We start from the raw sequence: 12,390 nt of genomic DNA on the forward strand, positions 1-12,390 counted from the left end.
GCTGAACCCTCTTCCTGGTTCTGGATAGCTTGTTTTTGGAACAGTCTGTGGGAATTTAAGTGTGCACATATTCATATGCTTTGCCCCTGTTCTCTTTAATCTGGAAATACAAAGCCTCCCTCCCTCCCTAACACTGACCCATTTTATTGGAAGGCTGTAAGGATATTATACCATAATCTATGGGGTATGCTTTGAACACTGAGAGTGTTATACAAATGCTAAAAAATTATTCCTAACCTATGTTTTTCTTGTGTTCAAAGTGGCTTTGGGCATATTTATTTACATTATTTATAGTCTACTTTTCTCACAGGGCCTAAAGGCCGAGTACCCAAAGCGCAACGAAACAGGGCATTCAATAACCCATGTGTTAGGATTGCAGAAGTCTGGAAGCAACTAGAAAGATCTGAAGCATAGCATAAATATTCCCGTGACACTTTAAATGGTACAAAAGTTACATAGTAGGATTCTACTTATAAGCTATATTAAAAAAAGGTCCCCTGTGCAAGCATCAGTCATTTCCGACTCTGGGGTGGCTTTGCTTTCACAACGTTTTCACAGCAGACTTTTTATGGGGTGGTTTGTCATTGTCTTCTCCAATCATCTACACTTCCCCCCGCCCCCAGCAAGCTGAGTACTCATTTTGCTGACCTCGGAAGGATGGAAGGCTGAGTCAACCTGAGCTGGCTACCTGAACCCAACTTCCTCCGGGATCGAACTCAGGTTGTGAGCAGAGAGTTCAGACTGCAGTACTGCAGCTTTACCACTCTGCCCCACGGGGCTGTATATAAGCTATACACAGCAGTATAGACCACAGTCCCAATAATTTATCGAAGTGAATGTGTGAACCATTTTGGGCAGTACAACTCTGTTACCTGTGCAGAAAAGCCCTCTTGAATACTTCAGTCTTGCACAGTTTGAGGAGAGCCAGGAGAGCAGGAGTTTTCCCCTCTACCTCAGGCAGGCCAGTCCACAAAACGAGAGCCGCAACAAAGAAAGCACCTGTAGATGCAGTTGTTGCCCACCTCCAGGTGGGACCTGGTGACCTCCCGCTATTCCAGTTGTGCTCCAGTGGACCAAGACTAGTCACACCCTTGCTCCTGGCTCCACCCCCAAAGTATTTATTGAATTGGATTTGGCAATCCTATTTCAGTCAGAATTTTCAGTCAAAAAAGAAGGGGAGAGGGAGGAGGCACATCATACAAGCATGCACTCATACCCTAATTTAGTCCAGTTGCAATTTATTGTGCCATTTGCAAGCCATTTTCATTACTTTTTAAAAAACGAAACACTATGATTTAATCAGCATCTATAGGACCTCAGATTATTATTTGCAAGTGTTTGAAGACTAAAAAGTTAAAGTATCCATGGTTTCTGCTGACATTTTGAAACATGGGTTACTATCAAGAGGTACAAGTCTGGAAGAAATCAGATGCAGTTCTTATAGGTAAAGTAATCACCCGCCTGTCTTAAGCAGTGATGCATTGTTTGTGAGTGAGCAAATAACATGTTGATTAGAAACAAAAAAACTCCCATTTCAGGAGGGGCTTGCCTCTTTCAACAGGTAGAATCATCCCTATTTTGTAGACTGCAAAACAGGATACTCTTTGGGGAACGGCAACAATGAGGAAGGAAGCTAGTTTTATTTTTTTCAAAAAGAATATCAAATATCTCACTTTCCACCCCACTGCCTGCAAATGGGCATAGGAGTAATCTTATCCATTTAGGAAATGCCTTCAGAAGGCCAAAAAGAGGGGTCAGCAGCAGGGTGGGGGGGGGGGGGGGAGGCAAGCAGTCACAGAAAATCCTGTTGGCTGCAATGTTACTTTAGCTTAAATCAGAAAACACCACAGGCAACAGAAATATTAACTTTCAGAAGAAGTACTTTTCTGGCAGTCCTAGGAGAATGCCGGCAATATGGTTTTTATGTCAAATCTCTCAGCACTGTAGTATTTCAGTAGGAAGTATTTGCTGAAAGTCAAGACAGGTGAAATGCTATTTTTACCGAGGTCCTGACCCTAATAGTTCAGTTTGGGATGGATTCCAAGCTTGCAGTGCTGCTCAACAGAAATCTCTCTAAGGGCTTTTCAAAACAGCTGTGATTTTGGGGATTACTGCTCCTATTTCAGTGCCACAAGTCTAGTTGTGCTGCATGCTTGATTAGCATCCAGCGTCTGAACAGCCTCAACGTTCATATAAAGAAAACAAGGATACATGTGTAACAATGAGGCAGGTGGGCTTTTATTGGTTTTATTATATGTGACTGGTTTTTATCTGTACGTGATCCATCCTGAGCCCATCTGGGAAAAGGCGGAATATAAGTGAATCAAATAAATAAATAAAACATCATCATGAGGGCAGCTGCTGTAGAAGAGCTAGATTTGAGTCCAGTAGCACCAATAAAATTTTTGAGTTATAATCTTTCAAGAGCCAAAGAGAGATTGAAGGAAGTTTTGACTCTCAAAAAGCTTATGTCCTGAAAAAAATGTTTTGTCTCTAAAGTGCGGCTGGACTCGAACCTAGCACTTGTAACATCCTCCTCTTTCCAACAACCCCTGCTTGAACCCTCCCTGAATAGTCACAAGAACATAAGAACATAAGAGAAGCCATGTTGGATCAGGCCAACGGCCCATCAAGTCCAACCCTCTGTGTCACACAGTGGCAAAAAATGTTATATACACACATACACTGTGGCTAATAGCCACTGATGGACCTGTGCTCCATATTTTTATCTAAACCCCTCTTGAAGGTGGCTATACTTGTGGCCGCCACCACCTCCTATGGCAGTGAATTCCACATGTTAATCACCCTTTGGGTGAAGAAGTACTTCCTTTTATCCGTTTTAACCTGTCTGCTCAGCAATTTCATCGAATGCCCACGAGTTCTTGTATTGTGAGAAAGGGAGAAAAGTACTTCTTTCTCTACTTTCTCCATTCCATGCATTATCTTGTAAACCTCTATCATGTCACCCCGCAGTCGACGTTTCTCCAAGCTAAAGAGTCCCAAGCGTTTCAACCTTTCTTCATAGGGAAAGTGCTCCAGCCCTTTAATCATTCTAGTTGCCCTTCTCTGCACCTTCTCTAATGCTATAATATCCTTTTTGAGGTGCGGCGACCAGAACTGCACACAGTACTCCAAATGAGACCGCACCATCGATTTATACAGGGGCATTATGATACTGGCTGATTTGTTTTCAATTCCCTTCCTAATAATTCCCAGCATGGCGTTGGCCTTTTTTATTGCAAACGCACACTGTCTTGACACTTTCAGTGAGTTATCTATCATGACCCCAAGATCTCTCTCTTGGTCAGTCTCTGCCAGTTCACACCCCATCAACTTGTACGGAAGGGTCAAGTCTTTCATTTACTATGTAAAAACTTGCCCTATACTGATTAAAAAATCAAGAAGTTACCATGTTTGTTTTAAAAAAAAGGGTTAGGAAAACACCATTGCCCTATAATCATAAAACGGCAGAGTTGAAAGAGGCCTTGCAGTAGGTAGGTAAATAAATAAATGGTTGGTCCTCAAGCAGAACTCTGGGGAGCTGGCATAAAAACCTCCTAAAATAAATAAATTAATACATGATGGTGTTTATGTGGCTTTCTTTTTTGGATTTTTCTTTGGACCAATCCAAAATATGCCCCAGCAAGCAGTGGCAGGGTGTGAAATGTGAACCTTTTAAGCAGAGGCTAGATGGCCATCTGACAGCAGTGCTGACTCTGTGCATTTAGGCAGATCATGAGATGGAGGCATCAGTGCTTAGTTCTCATGGCCCTTTCTTACACAGCCAGGGAAATGCTGATTGCCACTTCAGGGTCAGTCAGCAGTTGGCAAGAGATCCTGGAGATTTTTGCCATCATCTGGGCATGCAGCAGGGGCCACTGGGTGTGTGTGTTGGGGAGGTATTTGTGAATTCCCTGTATTGTATGAGGGTGACCCTGGCGGTCCCTTCCTACTGAATGATTCTATTAAATGGTGGCCTGTGTGCTGCATAATGCTTTAGAGCAGAGCTCCCCAGCATGGCACCCACCAAGAGGTTTTCTGTCATCAGGTATCAGTCCCCAGTTTAGTGTTTAAAATGACTGCATGTTCCTTCTTTCTTACAAACAGATCCTTTGTGTACATTTGTTCACTGTAACAAGCGAACCCAGTTAGCAGAAGGCAGCTTCATGTGTTAACAGAATTGCTTTCTATTGTCTATTACCACAGGATTCAAGCCAATTTGTTTCTGGGCACAGTTCAAAGTGTTGGTGCTGACCTTTGAAAGCCCGTATGGCTTGGGGCCAGCATATCTGAAGGACCACCTCACGCTCTCTTTTGAACCTACCCAAGCACTGCAGTCTTTTGTTTTGGTAGTTTTGTATTTGTGTGTGTGTGTGTGTGTGACTGTGTGCACCTGGAAGTCATGACATCTCTGGTGGCTGAGAGGATATTCAGAGAGGTGGCAGAATAAAGCCTGCCCTTGCCTCCTGACTGCTGATATTCCAAGGAGGTCTCCCATCCAAGTACTTGCAGAGTTAACTGAGATCTGAGGAGTTTGGGCTTCCCTGGGCAATCCAGGTCAGGGCTCCTAGCAGTCATCTTTTGATGCCCTGCTCCAGGTGTCCCTGCCTTCTGAGATTAGGTTGGGCTACAACCCAGGCAGCTTCTCTCTCCAAAGAGATTAATCTCTCTTCTTAAGTTGCTGTCTTCCATCCGTGGGCGAAGATTTGTTTTGTTTTGTCTAGTGTTCCCTCCACTCTTTTCTGCCCTAAGTTTTAATACTTGTTTTGACGTTTTCATATGTGCATTTTAGCCTGTGTTTTGTTTTGTTTTATTGTTTTTTAAAGATGTGTTTATTGGATGTGGTTTTTAAACTGCTGGCCGCCTTCAGGTTTGCCAACTCCAGATTGGCAAATTCCTGAAGATTTGGGAATAGAGCCTGAAGAAGGGAGGGTTTGTGGAGGGGAGGGAGCGCAGTGGGGTACAATGCCATAGAGTCCACCTTATCCATAGAGTCCAGCCATTTTATCCAAGGGATCTGATCAATGTCATCTGGAGACCAGTTGTAATTCTGAGACAGCCTCCTACTTGGAGCCTGGCAACTGTGGCAGCCTTGGAGGCACTGATAAGGGTAGAAAGGCAAGGTATACATTTTGTAAATAAAATGTTTTCTCACAAGTGAGTTCCGTTGAGTGCAGTGGAATTTATTTCCATGCAATGCACGCAAGATTGTAGTCCAAATTTTGTTTGTTTTTTACTTCTGGTACAAATAAGATTGGCAAGAGATTGCAAAACACCATCGAGGACTGAATGTCTAAATCTGTCTTTGTTTGAATGTCCAAATACTGGGGAAGATGCAATTAAACTTAATCAGGAAGAGTTTTTCTTTGTTGCTCCACAAATGAACCTTTGTAGAATCAAACCATTACAGAAGAGGTTAGCTGTCACTCATCAAATGATTGGTACTCTAAGGGTGTTGTGGGGTGGTGTTGACTGAAGGCTGTGCTCCAAGTGGGCTGTGTCATCCTTATCTGTAGCACCACAGTGACAAAGTACAACTTCATTCTCCTGTTCCTGGACTGGATAGAGATCAGTATTTAACAACAGAAGCCAACCAAACAGTGACTGTGAGTTATTTACAGCCATGCTAAGCTGCTTGAGAGGAGTCCCATTGATATCTTTATTATTCATTAAAAGCCTTTCCAGATCATTTTTCTAAAGCATCTAAAGAGGCTTCTGCAAAGCCAAGACACAGCATATCAAAGAGGCAGAGCTGTCTCTGTGTGGTAGCAATTCCTTTCCTTTTCCTACGTTTCTCTAACTTTTCCACACTTTTTCATTTTATTATTATGAGTTTATTTATATTCCGTCCATTCCCCCGTTTGGGGGCTCAGAGCGGAGTACATAATAATAGTAATAAAATCACAGTAAAGTTACAGTAACATCATAATAAAAAACCAATTACAACATTTAGTAAAGTGCAACAGGATGGTCCAGCAAGATGACATAACAGAATAGTATGGCAGAATGTTACTACAGAATGGCAGAATGGTACTACAGAATAGCACAGAAAAATAGTACCATAGTACAGTAGGGGGAGGCCAACCGATCTAATAGTTAGATGCCCACCACCTCATCCAAAAACCTGGCAGAACAGCTCCGTTTTACAGGCCCTGTGAAAGACTAACAAGCCAGGTAGAGCCCGAATCTCCATAGGGAGCTGATTCCACCAGGTCAGGTCCAGGACTGAAAAGGTCCTGGCCCTGGTAAAGGCAAGACAGGCATCTCTTGGGCCGGGGACTGTCAAAAGATCTTGGGAGGCCAAACAAAGTGACCTCTGGGGCATATATGGGAAGAGACGGTCCCATAGGTATGTTGGTCCCAGGTCACGCAAGGCTTTGAAAGTAAAACCTAACACCTTGAATTGGACCTGGTACTCTATAGGCAGCCAGTGCAGGCCGCGGAGTGCTGGCCATATGCTCACCTGTACAGGTGATGCAGTCAGCAGGCGAGCTGCCACATTCTGCACCCGCTGCAGTTTCCAAATCAGTTTCAAGGACAAGCCAGCATAGAGTGAGTTACAGTAGTCCAATCTCCTCCTTTGTTTTGCTCTCGTCCTATCAAGATTTGCCTCCCCCTCCAGAGCAGCTTTTACATCTTTTTCCTCTTTTCTGTTTTATCATCACCACAACCCTGCAAAGTAGGCTTGAGAGAGTATGCGATAGGGCCAAAGTCACCCAGCAAGCTTCCATGGCATGAGTAGGCATTTGAACCTGAGTCGCTCAGATCCTTGTCTGATGCTTTAACCACTACACAACTTTAGCTTCCATTGCAAATGTCATGTGGGAGGTCTGGCGATAACCTGGGCCAAGATCTTCCAGTTCCTTTCAGTTTTGGCCCTGAGGCTCTCATGATCATCCTGAAACTGGTGGCCAGTTTTGAGATTCCTAGTTTTATTTTCTGATGAGTTATGCCCACCACAAATGGACAGACAGATGGACATGCAGATCCTTTCATTATAGTAGATGTGTGTGGTAACAGGCAGCCAAGTGGTTTGTTTTGTTACGATATTTGGCTGGGGTCAGGGTCATATGGGAGGGGGGCAGATGGAATCTTTGGGGGCCCCTGGTGGCTCTCAGCAGTCCTGCCCACCTGATATTGATAACTCTAGCGCATTATCAAGATTTCTTTTTCTGGGACAGCAGAAAGGGGACAGACTGTTTTACTTATGAGAAGGAGATTAGACAGAATAACAGAGGATGGGTCCTTTAAGTGGCTGAATGGGACCTCCGTGGTTAGAAGCAGTATGAGTTTGATGATCAGCTGCTAGGAGGTGGCAGCAGCAGGGCTCTTTGGCCACTGTTGCTCTGTTGATGGGCCCTTCTGGGGTGTCTTTTGGACACAGTGGAAAACTGGAGGCTGCTGGACTAGATGATCTGATCCAGCCGGGGTCTTACGCTTCCTATGAGGGCAGTCTTCCAGACTGCATTAATATATTTGAGCTAGAACTTTCAAGTGGCCCTGGTAATTAGGGCTGCTGACTCTGGGTTGGGAAATTCCTGGAGATTTGGGGGCAGGGACTGTTCACTCTTTATTTTGGCCATTTGATCTATCATATAACATGTTTACACTTATACACATTTACTTAGTCCCTTTGGAGTCCATCTTCCAATGCAGCTGTTTACTCCAGGGGAACTGATCTCTGGAGACCAGATGGCATTCTGGGAGATCTCCAGGGTTCCATTTGAAGGTTGGCAACTTTGCTGCTATTTATGTTTTTCTAATTAGTCTTTTTATATTTGTTGTGCATTTGAATGTGAGCAACTTGAAATAACAAAGCTAGAAAAGTGACACATGATAATTTTATTAAATGCTTGTAATAATAGGCTTCATTGTTAGATGCCAGAGAGCAACTGTTGTTTTTTCATGATGAGAAGAGTGCGAGTAACAATTTAGATGTTACCAGGGCATGCACCACAGCAGCAGAATCTTCTTCTTCTCCTTCTCCTTCTCCTTCTCCTTCTCCTCCTCCTCCTCCTCCTCCTCCTCCTCCTCTTTAAAAGTATCCAAATGCTTCTTCTTCTTCTTTGTATTTGTTGTGTGTGAGAGAGAGTGTGTGTGGGCACCTGGAAGTCATGGCAACCACAGGTGAATGACCCCTACTGGGGGCATGGAGGATATTCACGGAGGGGGCTGAATAAAACCTGCTGCTGTCCTCCCCACTGCTGGTATTTCAAAGAGGTCTCCCACCCAAGTACTTGCAAGAGTTGACCCTGCTTAGCTTCCAAGATCTAATGAGATTGGGCTTGCCTGGGCTATCCAAGTCAGGACTAGCAGCAGAATCTCTCATGCCCAGTAATGGCTGCAGCTGGATCATCAGCCAAAGTTCCTGTCCACTGCTGCCACTGGCTAATCCATTAGGAGGCCCAGATAAACAGGTGGTGGTGGTCAGTGTTCCCTTAAGCTGCAGAGTCTTGTGAGCAAAAATTCTACTTTGTGAGCTACTGCATAAATTATTGAGCTAAGACAAAAAATGTGTGAGCCGGAGGCTAAAAATCTGTGAGCTAGCTCATGCTAACTCAGCTTAGAGGGAACACTGGTGGTGGTACTCAGAAGCATCTTTCACCAACTTTGGCTAGTGATACAGCTGTGGCTTTTCCTGAGTAAAAAAAGATATTTCCATACTTGAAGAGTATCCAAAAGCTACAAATGGTATGGAGTGCTGTCTGAAGTGTATTTTAAGGACCTTGTCATACCACTTGCTCAACCAATACTAGCCCACAAACTATTTCTGGACCCAAGTCATGGAGCTGGTATTGACCAGCTGCTCTGATAGGAACCTATCCAATTGTCATGGTCAACTTCAGGTGCCCCCTCATCTGTGTGACTAGATAGGTAGCAACCCTAGAAAGGGCCTTTTTTGTCATGGCACCCAAAATGTGGAATTTCTCTTGCCAGGGAGATTCATCTGTCCCCCTATCATTGGCTTCTTCTGGCAGGTGAAGTCGCTTCTGTTTTGCTTGCTGTTCCTGCACTGACCTTACTTTCCTGTTTGTGAATTTTGTTTAATTGTGCCTTTTAACTATTTTTATAGCTGTGTTTTTCAAGCTGGTTTTAATGTCTTTGTTTGCCACCTAGGGGCCCAAAATTGGCTGGAAAGATGGCATAAAGATGTTTTAAATAAATCAAACTCTGTTCAGGCTGTGCAAGTGAAAACTAGATGAAGCGTTAAATGTCTTCAGAAAACGAATATATGAAATCTTTAAAAACAAGTTTCTTAGGACTTATTGGCCAAACTAGCTGTGACCTGGGGATCCCCTGGAGAAAACGGATGCTTTGGAGGGTAGACTCTATGACATTGTATCCCACTGAGGTCCAGCCTGCACCCCAGATTTTGAGGAGTTTTCCAACCTGGAGCTGGCAATCCTATGCCCCCTACCCTCTCCCAGTGGCCAGGTAGGACCTGGCAACCCTATCCAAATCAGCTGAATCAATAGAAGATCCAGCACAGCTTTTTGGTCCATAAATTCCTGCACATTTAACCTTTCAGATTGTGGCCAGGCCACAGTGGGACAAGGGGTTGCATTGTTCCCCTGTACCAGTTCTCTGTGTTCAAAGGACCTTCCTTTGGTGCTATTTACCCCATTTGTGGGAAACCTACAAATTGACCAAGTCGGCTGTCTATATGTTTGCCCCATTGGGGCAAATTTTGGAGGGCATGCTTGATGTCAGGTAAATGGCATGGGAACAGCCTCTTGCCGCCCACTTTTCCTTAGCGCTGTAGCCCAAATCCAAATTGGGACCTTCTGTGCCATTAAAAGAAGGTTGCCAGCCTCCAGGTGGGGCCTGGAATTACAACTGATCTCCAGACTACAGAGATATGCTCACTATGAGAAAATGGCAGCCTTTGAGGGTGGACTACATGGCATTACATTTCGGCTTAGTTCCCTCCCCCAACATCAATCCCAAATAGGATTGCCAGCTCCAGGTTTGGAAAATACCTGGAGATTTTGGGGGTGGAGCCTGGAGAAGGCAGTGTTTGAGAAGTGGAGGGAGTTCAGTGGGTTATAATGCCACGGAGTCTGGGCGTTTTTGCACAGGGCTTACCCCGGAGCGACGGCCCTCTTCACCGTGCAGCGTCTGCGTGGATTTCGCACCAACTGCTCCGCAGAACCCGGAAGAGTCGCAAAGCCCTGCGGCTTTTGCGTTGCAAATATAAACTGGGTTTTGGCGGTTTACATTTGCAACGCAAAAGCCGCGGGACTTTGCAGCTCTTCCAGGTTCTGCGGAGCAGTTGGTGCGAAATCCGCGCAGACACTGCGCGGTGAAGAGGGATGTCGCTGCGGGGTAAGCCCTGTGCGAAAATGCCCTCTGCCTTCCAAAGAGGCCATTTTCTTAAGGTGAACTGATCTCTATTGCCTGGAGATCAGTTGTAATCCCAGGAGGTTGGCAACCCTACTCTAAAATCTCCAGGAATTTCCCAACCTGAACTTCACAACTATAAGATGTATGTGTAGGGCAGAGTTCATTAAAGGTTATGTTTTCAAGTGTGTGAGGGAAATTAAGGAAAGATAGATGCTCTGGTTCTTTCTTTTGAATCAGGCCTTCCTACCTGAGAACCAGGGCTGTGGGGGTCAGGGAACTCGGCATCACGGAGAATGCCTGGCACTGTTTGTAGGCTTAGGAGGGAATACCACAGACATCTGGGTCTCATCACAAATCTATTGAGAACTGGAAGGGAGTGGTGCACTGACACATGCAGATGTATGTGATACATATAGGATTACCAGATTCAATTCAAGATATATTTGGGGATTTTGGGGGTGGAGCCAGAAGACCTTGGGGTGGAGCCAGGTTGTGACAAGCACAGTTGAACTCCAAAGGGAGTTCTGGCTATCACATTTAAAGAGACCGCACACCTTTTAAACACCTTCCCTCTGTTATAAATAATGAAGGATAGGGACACCTTCTTTTGGGGCTCATAGAATTGGACCCCCTGGCCCAATCCTTTTGAAACTTTGAGAGTGTTTTGAGGAGAGGCATCATGGTATGATACAAATTTGTTGCCTCTATCTAAAAAAACCCCAGCCCCCCTCAGAGCCCCAGATATCTGTGGATCAATTTTCCATTATACCCTATAGGAATTGATCTCCGTAGGGAATAATGGAGTGCCCAGCAGACATTTTCCTGCAAACTGGGGGATCCCCTGCCCCACCTGGGAGTTGGCATAATGCATAATGTTCATTTAAGGTAGATGCATAATGTTCATTAAAGGTAGCCAGGTGCGAATGGTGACAGGCTTCAGTTCCTTTAAAAGATGTGTAAGAGAAGGAATTCTGGCGTGTGCAACTAGACATGACTCAGTGCTACAGAAATGGGAGGAGCTGTGTTTGTCAAAATTCTCTTTGCTGTACAGCAAAAGGTATAGGCATCTCATCCTAGGTTTCATGTTGTTTCTTTCATATGCAGACTGGTGGTTGTATACTTTCTTTACCCCAATTGGGTGGAAAGGCAGCATACAAATCTTGTGGATTAGATAGATGTGGACCTTGTATGGTCTTTTAATGGTATAATGTGCTGTTGTGTTTATACTGTCAGACTAGGATTTGGGAGGCCCATGTTTGAATCCCCACCCTGCCCTGGAAACTTGTTGGGTGACCTTGAGCCAGACAGTCATCTGCTCTCAGCCTCACCCACCTCTCAGGGTTGTTGTGAGGATAAAACAGAGGAGAGGAGAATGGTGTGAGCCATTTTGGACCCCCCTAGTTAGTAGACAAGAGGAAAGGCATAATGTAAATAAATATATTTTAAAAAAACATTTTACTGAAATTTACTCATTGGAGGCTAGCCATTGGAGGGTTGAAAAATGGGTGGCGTTTAATGTTACCAACCTCCAGGCGGTGGGTGGAGATCTGCTATTACAACTGATCTCGAGGCTACAGAGATCTGTTCACCTGAAGAAAACTGCCTCTTTGGAAGGAAGTCTCTCCCCTTCCCAAACCACGCCCTCCTCAGGCTCCACCCCTCAAATCTCCAGGTATTTCCAAACCTGGCACTGGCCAACACTAGTGGGGATCAGTGTTCCCTCTAAGCTGAGTTAGCGTGAGCTAGCTCACAGATTTTTAGCCTCTAGCTCACACATTTTTGTCTTAGCTCAGGAAGGATGACCCCAGAGCACACTGATTTATGTAGTAGTTCACAACTTTAATGCCAGTAGCTCACAAAGTAGAATTTTCGCTCACAAGACTGCAACTTAGAGGGGTGTTAGTGTTAGTTATTTGTGGTTTTATAGCTCCTAATCTTGTTGTCAGACTTCTGTCTGGACTGGAAGCATGCTTTGCCTTAAAAAAAAAGTTACTCATTTAACAAAAGCTTGTAAATAGCTCATAATTTGTATGAGGCTTGATATTT

General features: G+C 44.5%; 1 protein-coding gene across 1 annotated transcript in view; it reads left to right on the top strand.

Moving 5' to 3' along the window:
• ATP9A (ATPase phospholipid transporting 9A (putative)) overlaps positions 1-12,390 on the top strand; it is a 141,682-nt gene that overhangs the window by 28,725 nt on the left and 100,567 nt on the right. The window lies entirely within an intron of this gene.

This window comes from Heteronotia binoei, chromosome 2, assembly GCF_032191835.1.
Source record: "Heteronotia binoei isolate CCM8104 ecotype False Entrance Well chromosome 2, APGP_CSIRO_Hbin_v1, whole genome shotgun sequence".
Classification (NCBI taxonomy): domain Eukaryota; kingdom Metazoa; phylum Chordata; class Lepidosauria; order Squamata; family Gekkonidae; genus Heteronotia; species Heteronotia binoei.